Below are 12,891 nucleotides of genomic sequence, written 5' to 3' on the forward strand. Positions count from 1 at the left end.
AATGGGGTGGTTCAGTTACCTGAAGGTTATGCCTGATTCGGGATCTACAGGTCCTCGACTGAAGGGTGGATTCTTCTCTTGTGGATTAAGGATGTTGTGTGAAATTAGTTTTTTGCAAGTCGCTCGTTTCTCTTTAAAGTATGCAGAGGTGGCAAGAGGTGTTTGATTGTCCAAGAGGTGCTAAAATAGTTATGTTTCAGACCTCTAGAGTCTCTGCTCGATTTGGCTTATGAGCCTGGTTTTGGAACTTTGAATGTCAACGGTTGCAGGTGTTGGCATTCAAGCGAACTCAATTTGTGTTGAAGGAGTCAGGTTTGTAGGACCCACAAGGGGTTGCTTCTAGAATGGAAGCGTGAATTGGTTTCGAGGAAGAAACCTAATTTAAGTGGGGGAGAATTATAACACCCATTTTCTGAAGAAGGTTGGACAAGACTTAAGGAATCAAATAATGTTTTTGGAGAAAATGCTCTGCCATGACGTGGGGAATGGATGCCCAAGACGTCGCGTGGGGATTAATATAACGTGTGTTTTTCGAGATGCCACGATGTGGCATAAATTGGCCACGTCGTGGAAACCACTAAAGCTCATATCCAATATTTTTAAGGTTTCCCTTATATATAAACACCTTAACTCCCATTCTAGGTCATCTCCTTCAGCCTCTATCTCCCCATTCCAAAACCTTAGCCTCCTTTCCTTAATTTTGAGCTTGGTGGCTCTATCCTGAGGTTGTTTGCTTTAATTGGTGAAACTTGGAGGGAAGGTAGTTCATTTTTGTGCAAGGAAGCAAGGAGCCAGCTTGGATCCAAGATCTTCTTCACATTTCTGAGTTGTTGGAGGTAAAAAGTTCATATTGTAACACTGTAAATTTTTCAACCAAAATTTTCATTTTCAAAAGCACATAAAACTCATATATTGTATTTCATAAAACCGCAAGTGTCTCAAATGTCAACATAACAGAATCATCAACATAGTCTCGAACAAGTGTGTACAATCATGCTTGTTCCTTCCCGAGATCCTGAGAGGTACCTGAAACACATAACACATAACACGGTTTGCACGAAGCTTAGTGAGTTCCCCAAAATGCCATACATAACTCATTAGCCTCTCATGGCTATGCTCGGATAAGACCCTCCAGTCAATGCGTCTCAGTGGGACCCTCCAGTCCCAAAACTCGGGTTGGACCCTCCAGTCCGATATATCAGTGAAGACCCTTCGGTCTCACAACTCGGTTTGGACCCTCCGGTCCTAACTCAATAAGGCACACAATAATACACAACATAAATCACAAAGAAATAATGCAGGATATCACAATACTCAATATAAGCACATAAGACCCTCCGGTCACACAAAGGTTACCACTGTAGGTAAGTGTAGTGAGAAGACTCGCCATATAAGTAAGCTAAGAAAATGTGTACTCCTCGAACACGAATCACCAAATCTAGCCTCTGCCTAATAACATATGATAATTATCTCTAATTAACATCTAAATCACAATTCTAGATAAATTAAGTTATTATCCCTCTCTAACTCTTGGATTGGGAAAAAGACCATTTTACCCCTCCATGGTCTCCAAAAGTCATGATTGACCAAACCCTAAAGTCAACAGAAGTCAAACTCGAGTCAACAGTCCATGTTGACCCAACTCGCCGAGTGCAACCATGTGACTCGCCGAGTCCCCATTGTTCCTCAGAACATCGCGAAAACCCAACTTAACTCGTCGAGTTGTCTCGCAACTCGCTGAGTTACCGATATCTAGACTCATCGGGGAAAACCCTAGCCGACTCATCGAGTCAGCTCATCGACTCGTCGAGTCCCTTAAGTCAACTTCTCATTCATATGTTTTTAAGGCAGATCTGCTGCTCCAAACTCTAGATCTAGACTCCTAAGGTTTGAATGTCATGTAAAGCTTCGATCTTAAAGTGCATGTATGGCATATTTGCTCCATAATGCCACTACAAGCTCTAACTAAGGTGTTTAAGCACAAGAACTCTCTTATGGTTGGATAAAGCTGGGACCTTTGGACTCTATGGACCTCACAAGGTCCAGATCTGAAGTCTAGACCTCCTGATAAGCTCAATGCACTCAAACTCCCAATAAAAAGTGGTAAAAGCCCTAACTTCCATAATCATGAGATCTAACTAATAAGATTAGAAAGGTGTAGGCTTTTTACCTTCCACAGAAGCTCTGGACGAAATAGCACTAGATCCAATAGTTTCTCCTTGCTCCTTGCTGGATAATCTCCTCTTCTCCTCAAAAGATGCACTAGAATACTCAAAGATTAGCTCTATAACTCTCTTAGCTCACTCCAAACGTTTAGGGTTTCACACAAGGGAGTTGGGCAGCTGGTGAGGTGGAAATGAGAACATAAGTTCTCTTAAATAGGCCCCAACCCCGGAGATTAGGGTTTTCATCTCACAACGCCTACTCGGCGAGCCGGCTCCCTGACTCGTCGAGTCAATTACTAAACCCACGTGGTCAATTCATCTCTACTTAACGAGTTGAGGCACCAACTCGTCGAGTTGCTCAATAGATCTCAAAATAAATAAATAGATAATATACCTAGGAGTCCGGATGCTACAATTCTCCCCTACTGGAATCAGATTTCGCCCTCGAAGTCATGCTCCGGAAATAACTCTGGCTACTGCTCGCGCATCTCGGACTCCGGATCCCACGTCCACTTGGATCCCTTCTGATGTTGCCACTGAACCTGAACTAGGGGCACCTCCTTGTTCCTCAGAACCTTCACCTTCCGATCCAAGATCGCGATCGGCCTCTCAATATAATGCAGGCTCGCATCCACCTGAATATCCTCTAGTTGTACCACCGTCGTCTCATCGGCCACACACTTCCTCAACTGAGACACGTGGAAGGTGTTATGAATCTGACTCAACTCTGTAGGTAGCTCCAACCGATAAGCTACCTTACCCACTCTGGCGATCACTCTGAAAGGACCAATGTATCTAGGGCCCAACTTTCCCCGTTTCCTGAATCGGATCACCCCTTTCCATGGGGATACCTTCAGGAGAACATAATATCTGACCTGGAACTCTAACTCAGATCGTCTCTGGTCTGCATAACTCTTCTGACGACTCTGGGCCGTCAGTAACCGCTGTCTGACCTGCTGAATCTGCTCGGTTGTCTTGAGCACTATCTCAGTGCTCCCCATCACTCTCTGCCCCACCTCTTCCCAACATATGGGAGTTCGACATCTCCTCCCGTACAGAAGCAAGAAGGGAGGCATGTCGATACTGGAATGATGGTTGTTGTTGTAAGAAAACTCAGCCAAGGGCAAATAAGTGTCCCAACTTCCACCGAAGTCCCTGACACATGCACACAGCATGTCCTCAAGCATCTGAATCGTCCGCTCACTCTGCCCGTCCGTCTGTGGGTGGTATGCAGTACAGAAATGCAACCGGGTACCTAACTCCTCATGAAACTTCTTCCACAACCTGGGAGTAAAGTGCAAATCTCGATCTGACACAATCGAGGTCGGCACCCCATGCCGTGCTACCACCTCTCTCACATAAATCTCAGCCAGTCTCTCTGCAGAAGATCTCTCACTGATGGCAAGGAAGTGAGCACTCTTCGTCAATCGGTCTACAATCACCCATATCGCATCAACCCCACGTGCATTCCTCGGTAACTTGGTGATAAAATCCATAGAAATTTGTTCCTACTTCCACTAGGGAATCTCTAGAGGCTGTAACGAGTCATGTGGACGTTGGTACTCCGCCTTAACCCGACGACATGTCAAGCACCTCTCAACTACCCATGCCACATCTCTCTTCATACAGGGCCACCAGTAATCTCTCTTCATGTCCAAATACATCTTAGTGGCCCCTGGTTGGATCAAGAATCTCGATCTATGTGCCTCCTCCATCAATATACGTCTAGCTCCACCCGTATAGGGCACCCAAATCCGCCCTCGGAAGGTCATAAGCCGACGACTATCCGTCTCAAACTCGGAAACCGACCCAATCACCCGCTCCCTCTTTCGGTTCTCCGGTCTCACGGCCTCCACTGGGCCTCTCGAATAGAATCCAATACTGGAGTCATCACTGTCATCCTCATACACACCCCTCGGATCGGAGCACTCTCTGCTCTGCGGCTCAAGGCATCGGCTACCACATTAGCCTTGTCTGGGTGATATAAGATCTCACAGTCATAGTCCTTCACTACATCCAACCACCTCCTTTGTCTCATATTCAGGTTGGGCTGATCCATGAGATACTTCAGGCTCTTGTGGTCCGTATATATGGTACACCAGACTCCATACAGATAGTGAAGCCAGATCTTGAGGGCGAACACCACCGCCGCCAACTCCAAATCATGGGTGGGATACCTTGTCTCATGAGGCTTCAACTGCCTTGATGCATACGCTATCACATCCCCCTGTGCATCAACACCGCTCCCATCCCGGATATAGAAGCATCACAATAAACTACAAACTCCTCTACTCCCTCGAGAAGGACTAACATCGGGGCTTCGCACAATCTATAGCGAAGAGTCTCGAATAAGGCCTACTGCTCGGACCCCCAAGCGAAAGTAACACCCTTCCGGGTCAATCTGGTAAGAGGAAGAGCAATCTTGGAGAAGTCTCTGATAAATCTTCGATAGTAACCGGCCAAACCCAGAAAACTCCTGATCTCGGACGGAGATCTCGGCACCTCCCATCTCATAACTGCCTCAATCTTGGCCGGGTCGACCAATATCCCATTCTGATTAACGAGATGTCACAGGAACTGGACCTCTCGTAACCAGAAATCGCACTTGGAGAATTTGGCATAAAGCCTCTCCAACCTCAATACTCCAAAAATCTCTCTGAGATGCTCCTCGTGCTGCTCTCTGGACCTCGAGTACACAAGAATATCATCGATGAACACGATCACCAATCAATCCAACATGGGCCTGCACACCCGGTTCATGAGGTCCATGAACGCCTCCGGTGCGTTGGTGAGCCCGAAAGGCATCACCACAAACTCGTAGTGCCCATAACGATTCCTAAAGGCCGTCTTCAGAATATCCTCCTCGCAAACTCTCATCTGATGATATCCAGATCTCAAATCAATCTTTGAGAACCAAGACGCCCCCTGCAGCTGATCGAATAAATCGTCGATCCTTGGAAGTGGATAACGGTTTTTTGACCGTCAGCTTGTTCAACTCCCGGTAATCAATGCACATCCGGTGTGAACCATTCTTTTTCTTGAAAAAAAGGATCGGAGCTCCCCACGGTGAGCTACTCGTTCTGATGAACCCCTTCCCCAGCAGATCCTGGAGCTGTGAGGATAACTCCTGCATCTCTCGCGGCGCAAGGCGATAAGGTGCCTTGGCAATAGGCACCGCACCCGGAACCAAATCAATCCGGAACCCTACCTGCCTCTCGGGAGGCACACCCGGTAACTCCTCGGGGAAAACATCCGGGAACTCGCATACTATCGGAACGTCGGACATAGAACTCGACCTCTCCGTAGCAACCCGCGTATCCATCACATACGCCAGAAAACCCATACAACCCTGCTGTAAACTCTGTCTCGCTCTGGCAGCAGAGCAAAAAGCTGATGTAGATTTGGTACCCTCGCCATACACCGTAAGCACTCCCCCACTAGGGTCTCGTATAGTCACCATCTAACGCTCACAATCGATCATAGCTCCGAACCGACTCAACCTGTCCATGCCCACTATGACACAGACATCACCCATCACCACCGGTACCAGGTCTATCGGGAACTCAACACCGAAAATATCTAGTACACACCCTCAGAATACATCAGTAGCAAAAACTGCATGCTCGTCGGCTATAGAAACTCTTAGAGGTCGACTCAACGCCTCACGTCGGATACTGAGGTGGCAACTAAAAGCTAAGGACACGAAAGATCGACTCGCACCTGAGTCAAACAACACTAAAGCAGGTACAAAATTCACAAGAAAAGTACCTATACACAGCACAATGTAAGTATAAACAAATCTCAAAACAACATAGATAAGGAGATACGTACCAGCAACAACATCAGGCATGACGCGGACCTCCTCTGCTGTCAGCTGAAATGCTCTCCCACGAGCCTTCGGAGGCTCGGCCTTCCTTGGCCGGCTATCAGTAATACGCAAAGCAGCAGGAGTGGATCCCTGGGTAAGCTGAGGACACTCGGCCTTCCGATGACCTGTCTGGTTGCAGTGAAACCAAACAGAAAATCCCTTGGGGCAGTCCCTCGCCATATGCCCCTCGTTGCCGCATTTGTAGCAAATCCTTGCCCGACAAGATCCCTCGTGAGTCTTGCCGCACTTGCTACAAGTGCGGCCCTTCTGGCCTCCAACTCTCGAATCAGCGGGCTTAGCCAGCTTAGCCGTCGGTTACGACTGTGTCGGTCTCCTATCTCTCCCCTGCTTCTCTCCCTCCTCTCTGGTGTGGATCTCCAACTTAATCTCCCTCCTCCTTTCATTGGTCTGAAACTTAGCCAATGTCCGATAAGACGAGTTTGCCACGAACTCCCGAATATCCCTCCTCAAAATGTTCAAATACCGACTCACACATGCCTGCTCCGTGGACACGTGCTCAGGGCAGAACATCGCCCTCTCATGAAACATCCTAGTAATCTTAGTCACCGACTCTGTCTTCTGCTTGAGAGACAGAAACTCTTGTGCCAAACGTTCCCTCTCCACCTGGGGAACATACTCATATCGAAACAACTTGGTGAACCTCTCTCAGGTCACCACAACATGATTTGTAGGGGTAAAATGAGTCGTCACAAACTTCCACCAGTCCTTCGCTCCCAAGCGAAGCTGGTTCAACGCGAACCGGACTCTCGGATGCTCTATACATGAACACGTGTAAAAGCATCCCTCAATGTCAGTGATCCATCTCATGGCAGCAATCGGATCTTGTGTCCCATCAAACTCTGGTGGCTTCGTGTTGTTGAACGCCCGGAACAACAACGAGTCACATCCATGTGGTCTCGAAGCAGCTAGGGTTGCGGTGGCTGCGGCAGCAACATCCTCAGTAACAGCCGCATAGCGCTCATCAAAAGTCTCAATCAACGTGGTCTTAATAGACCCAAACATCTCCGGTATCGCCTCTCGGATAGCTGCGCCCACCTCGGCATGGATGATCCTGTGGATCTCCTCGTCACTAGTGCCACTGGTGCTCCCTGGGTTGTGGCGTGTACCCATCATGATGTCTCTAAAACACAACACGAAAATAATCGGAGACTCAATCGAGCATACTCGCACTCGATTACCCGCCCTACATGCTCCTTCGTATCCTAAGGATTCTTCCTTGGATTGCATACAGATCCGGTGCTTTCAGTAGTACGGGCCCATTACTACCTTCCACACCAACCTGTAGTCATCCCAAGTCCTCCTCCTAGGATTCTAATTCACAAGTACTCTATCTCTCACAATATCAGACTACTCTCTTAGTATGATACTCGTATGCTCATCTAGGTATCTCTCCTAGATTACCCCTCAACTCAGAACTCAGCACATTCTCAGGGAAAATAACAGATAACACTGATCAATAGCATCTCCTAGGCTAAGGCATCACAAATCAGGCAACTCTAACCCTAGAATATGAAATAGCTAGCCTATTCTCTATCATGCATTTCTAATTTCTCATAAACATCTCATAAATATCTCATAAAGTAAACAACAAAGGGTATTTTGGAAAACCACTGTTCGGGCTCTGGCTGATTGTACACACTGCTCATTCTCGTTTTCTCTTAGAAACTCTTACTCGGTTTTAGAAAAAATCATTCTTTTGAAAAAATTTCTCAAATCCTCAGTTTGAGTCCAGTCATACCTGAAGGTGCATCCGAATCCCTCAAACCAAGGCTCTGATACCAACTTGTAACACTGTAAATTTTTCAACCAAATTTTTCATTTTCAAAAGCACATAAAACTCATATATTGTATTTCATAAAACCACAAGTGTCTCAAATGTCAACATATATCCACAAATAAAGTCAAATCCTAGAATCCTCAACATAGTCTCGAACAAGTGTGTACAATCATGCATGTGCCTTCTTGCGGTCCTGAGAGGTACCAGAAACACATAACACATAACACGGTAAGCACGAAGCTTACTGAGTTCCCCAAAATACCATACATAACTCATTAGCCTCTCATGGCTATGCTCGGATAAGACCCTCCGGTTAATGTGTCTCAGTGGAACCCTCCTGTCCCACAACTCGGGTAGGACCCTCCAAACTGGTATCTCAGTGAAGACCCTCCGGTCTCACAACTCGGTTTGGACCCTCCGGTCCTAACTCAGTAAGGCACAGAATAATACACATCATAAATCACAAAGAAATAATGCAGGATATCACAGAACTCAATATAAGCACATAATACCCTCCGTTCACACAAAGGTTACCACTCTAGGTAAGTGTAGTGAGAAGACTCGCCTCGTAAGTAAGCTAAGAAAATGTGTACTCCTCGAACACGAATCATCAAATCTAGCCTCCGCCTAATCACATATGATAATTATCTCTAATTAACATCTAAATCACAACTCTAGATAAATTAAGTTATTATCCATCTCTAACTCTTGGATTGGGAAAAAGACCATTTTACCCCTCCATGGTCTCCAAAAGTCATGATTGACCAAACCCTAAAGTCAACAGAAGTCAAACGCGAGTCAACAGTCCATGTTGACCCAACTCGCCGAGTGCAACCATGTCTCGCAGAGTCCCCATTGTTCCTCAGAACATCGCGAAAACTCAAATTAACTCGTCGAGTCGTCTCGCGACTCGCTGAGTTACCCATATCCAGACTCATCGGGGAAAACCCTAGCCGACTCGTCGAGTCAGCTCATCGACTCGTCGAGTCCCTTAAGTCAACTTCTCATTCATACGTTTTTAAGGCAGATCTGCTACTCCAAACTCTAGATCAAGACTCCTAAGGTTCGAATGTCACATAAAGATTCGATATTTACGCATGCATGGCATATTTGCTCCATAATGCCACTACAAGCTCTAACTAAGGTGTTTAAGCACATGAACTCTCTTATGGTTGGATAAAGCTGGGACATTTGGACTATATGGACCTTACAAGGTCCAGATCTGAAGTCTAGACCTCCTGATAAGCTCAATGCGCTCAAAGTCCCAATAAAAGGTGGTAAAAGCCCTAACTTCCATAATCATGAGATCTAACAAATAAGATGAGAAAGGTGTAGGCTTTTTACCTTCCACGGAAGCTCCGGACGAAATAGCACTAGATCCAACAGTTTCTCCTTGCTCTTTGCTGGATAATCTCCTATTCTCCTCAAAGATGCACTAGAATACTCAAATATTAGCTCTATAACTCTCTTAGCTCACTACAAACGTTTAGGGTTGCACACAGGGGAGTTGGGCAGCTGGTGATGCGGAAATGAGAACATAAGTTCTCTTAAATAGGCCCCAACCCCGGAGATTAGGGTTTTCATCTCACAGCGCCTACTCGGCGAGTAGGCTCCCTGACTCGTCGAGTCAATTACTAAACCAACGTGGTCAGTTCGTCTCTACTCGACGAGTTGAGGCACCAACTCGTCGAGTTGCTCAATAGATCTCAAAATAAATAAATAGATAATATACCTGGGAGTCCGGATGTTACACATACCTTGACCTTTGTTCTTCTTGTTTCAAGTATGAGCCCATTTTTTGGATATTTTAGACCCATTCTTGGGTGCTCTTGGAGTTTAAGGAACTCCATATGTAACATCCTAAAATTTCAGATAAAAATTTCATTTTTAATTCATTCCAAAACATCCAATAACCATGTCAAAACAACCAAGTATGTATCATAGTGAAATAATATCAGAGTACAAAATCCCAAAATCACATAATGTGGAAAACATAGGCGGATACGATGCGATCAAGTTGGGCCCTTCCCTTTCGAGCTGAAAGTACCTAAAACACAAACTAAAAACCGTAAGCACAAACCTTAGTTAGCTTCCCCAGAATACCCCATACCATACATATGTTACAGTCAAAACATAATTGGGTCTATTTCACCCTCTTCGGTCTCTTCCATCCGGTATTGGGTATATTTCACCCCCTTCGGTCTCTTTCAACCGGTATTGGGTCTATTTTACCCCCTTCGGTATTTTTTTAACCGGTACTGGGTATATTTCACCCCCTTCGGTCTCTTTCAACCGGTATCGGGACTATTTCACCCCTATAGCTAGCACATATTCATAACAACAAGAGACACAGAGAGAACAAGAACATACAAGCATAGCAGGACATTGTCAAAAAGACAAATAACATCATCTAAACATAATTAAGTGGGCCGGAATTGTTGCCTTCAACCCACGAGTACAGTGAAGGAAACTCACCTCAATCTGAATATAACAAATCACACTCAGGCTATCGAATCACAAAATCGTCTCACCAAATCACAAATAAAAGAACCCTAGTTAGCAATTAGGTCATTAACCCATCCCGAGAGTCCAAATCCTAAATCCCGACTTCAAGGGTAAGAAGGTTGCTTTACCCTTCCCTTATTGGGCCTAATATACCAAGGCCCAAATCCAAACTATCCAGAAGTCCAAAAGACACACCACGCCCAATATGGCCAAATTCCATAAAAGCCCATCTCAGAAAGACTTGTAGCCCAACAAGGGCCCAATACCCTAAATCCAAAGGTGGCCCGAAACTAAAAAGCCCAAAACTCCCTGGTGAGTACGTTAAGCGTGCCATCAGCATGCCCGGCGTACTCGAGGGTTTCACGTGATCGGGATCCCAGGTGTGTACGCTCAGCATACACCTGCGTACGCCCCAGTTGGCCAAAATCTCATTTTTAGGTCTTAATCCGTTAAGACTTAACGTCCAACTTCAAATCTTGCCTCATAGCGACGTTCTTAACGTTAAAGTTGGCAACTTTATCCCTTTGCATCCATTAACGGGACTCAAGTCGTGGATTTGGCATTCTACTTCCACTAAGTGATCACTAACTCCTGCATGGTTGATCAACAACCATCAAGATGCAAGCTTTATGGATCTAGGATCTCAAAAACATCAAAAGGAACATCTCATAACATCTGGAGTAGCATTTACTCACAATAGTTTATCCATAGGACCAAAATATGTTAAATTCTTCCACAAACCTAGATCTAGACATAGGATGAGCAAGGTTCATATTTTATACCTCCAATAAGTTGGAAAGAGTGAATAATCTCCGGATCTACAAGCTCCCTCTTGTCCAGCACTTCTCTACAAGTCTACTTCTTATTCAATATGCACCACACACACCATAACACACACTCAATGGTCAATCTCTTGGGAAATGAATTAGGGTTTTGAGGTATAGCTCAAAGAGGCAATTGAGGCTGATAAGGTGAAGAATTTGGGGACTTAATGTGTTTAACTATGGTGCAAAGCCTAAAAATTAGGGTTTTCCCCTGACAGACGTACGCCCTGCGTACGCATGGGTACGCCCAACGTACCAGGGGGACACCCCATCTCATGCATGCTTTGGAGTACGCCTGGTGTACCATATGTATGCCCAACATACTCGGGTCTATGTGTCTAAAAGAAAGAATTTAATTAACTAACATTTACCTGACATATCAGGCATTACAATTCTCCCCCACTTGAATCAGACTTCGTCCTCCAAGTCCACCTCTGCAAACAACTCTGGGTAATGCTCTATCATATCCTCCTCAGGCTCCAATGTTCATTCTGACCCCTTTCGGTGTTGCCACGGTACCTTTACCAATTACACAACCTTGTTTCGAAGAGTATTCGTCTTCCTTTCAAGAATGGCCACTGGTCTCTCTATATAATTCAAGCGATCATCCACCTGAATGTCCTCCAATGGAACCACTACGGAATCATCAAACAAACATTCCTACAGCTGAGAGACGTGGAAAGTGCTCTGCATCTGGCTAAGCTCCTCTGGTAGATCCAAGTGATGCGTAACTCTGCCCACCAGGGCTAACACTCTTAAAGGACCAATATATCTGGGGCCTGGCTTACCCCACTTCCTGAATCGGATGACACCTTTCTAAGGTGACACCTTCAGGAGTACCATGTCCCCGACATGGAACTCCAAGTCTGACCGGCGTCTATCTGCATAGCTCTTTTGCCGACTCTACGCTGTTTGGAGTCTGCCGTGAACCTGTTGAATCAATTCAATCATCTGGAGTACTACTTTCGTACTCCCCATAACTTGTTGACCGACCTCACCCCAACATATCGGGGTCCTACACTTCCTCCCATAAAGCATCTCAAAAGGAGTTCTATCAATGTTGGCGTAATATTTGTTGTTATACGAGAACTCCGCCAAAGGAAGATACGTATCCTAACTCCTGCCAAAATCTAGTACACATGCTCGGACCATGTCCTCCAAATCCTTGATAGTCCGCTCACTCTGACCGTCCATCTGTGGGTGAAAAGTCGTGTTGAAGTGGGGACGAGTACCCAACTCCTTATGAAATCTCTTCCAGAACCTAAAAGTAAACCGAACATCCTTATTTGAAACAAGTGAAACCGACACCCCATGTCGTGCCACAACCTCCCGACTGTAGATGTCTGCCAACTTCGCCGCAGAGATACTCTCCTGAATCGGGCTAAAATGCACGCTCTTGGTCAGTTGATCCACAATGACCCAATTTGAATCCACTTCGTGCATCGTTCACAATAACTTCGTGATGAAATTCATCGTAATCTCTTCCCATTTCCAAATGGGAATACCTAACGGCTCCATTGTTTGTGGGGTCACTGATGCTCGGCCTCGACTTTCATGCAAGTCAAGCACCTCTCCACATACTAGGCCACATCCCGCTTCATGCATGGCCACCAATAGTCAATCCGGAGATCTATATACATTTTTCACTCCGGATTAAATAGAGAACCTCGACTTGTGTGCCTTCTCCATCAATACTTGACGCGCACCACCCCAATATGGAACTCACACCCT

The sequence above is a fragment of the Lactuca virosa genome, chromosome 7 (genome assembly GCF_052849685.1).
Source record: "Lactuca virosa cultivar CGN04683 chromosome 7, Lactuca_virosa_CGN04683_v6, whole genome shotgun sequence".
Lineage (NCBI taxonomy): Eukaryota > Viridiplantae > Streptophyta > Magnoliopsida > Asterales > Asteraceae > Lactuca > Lactuca virosa.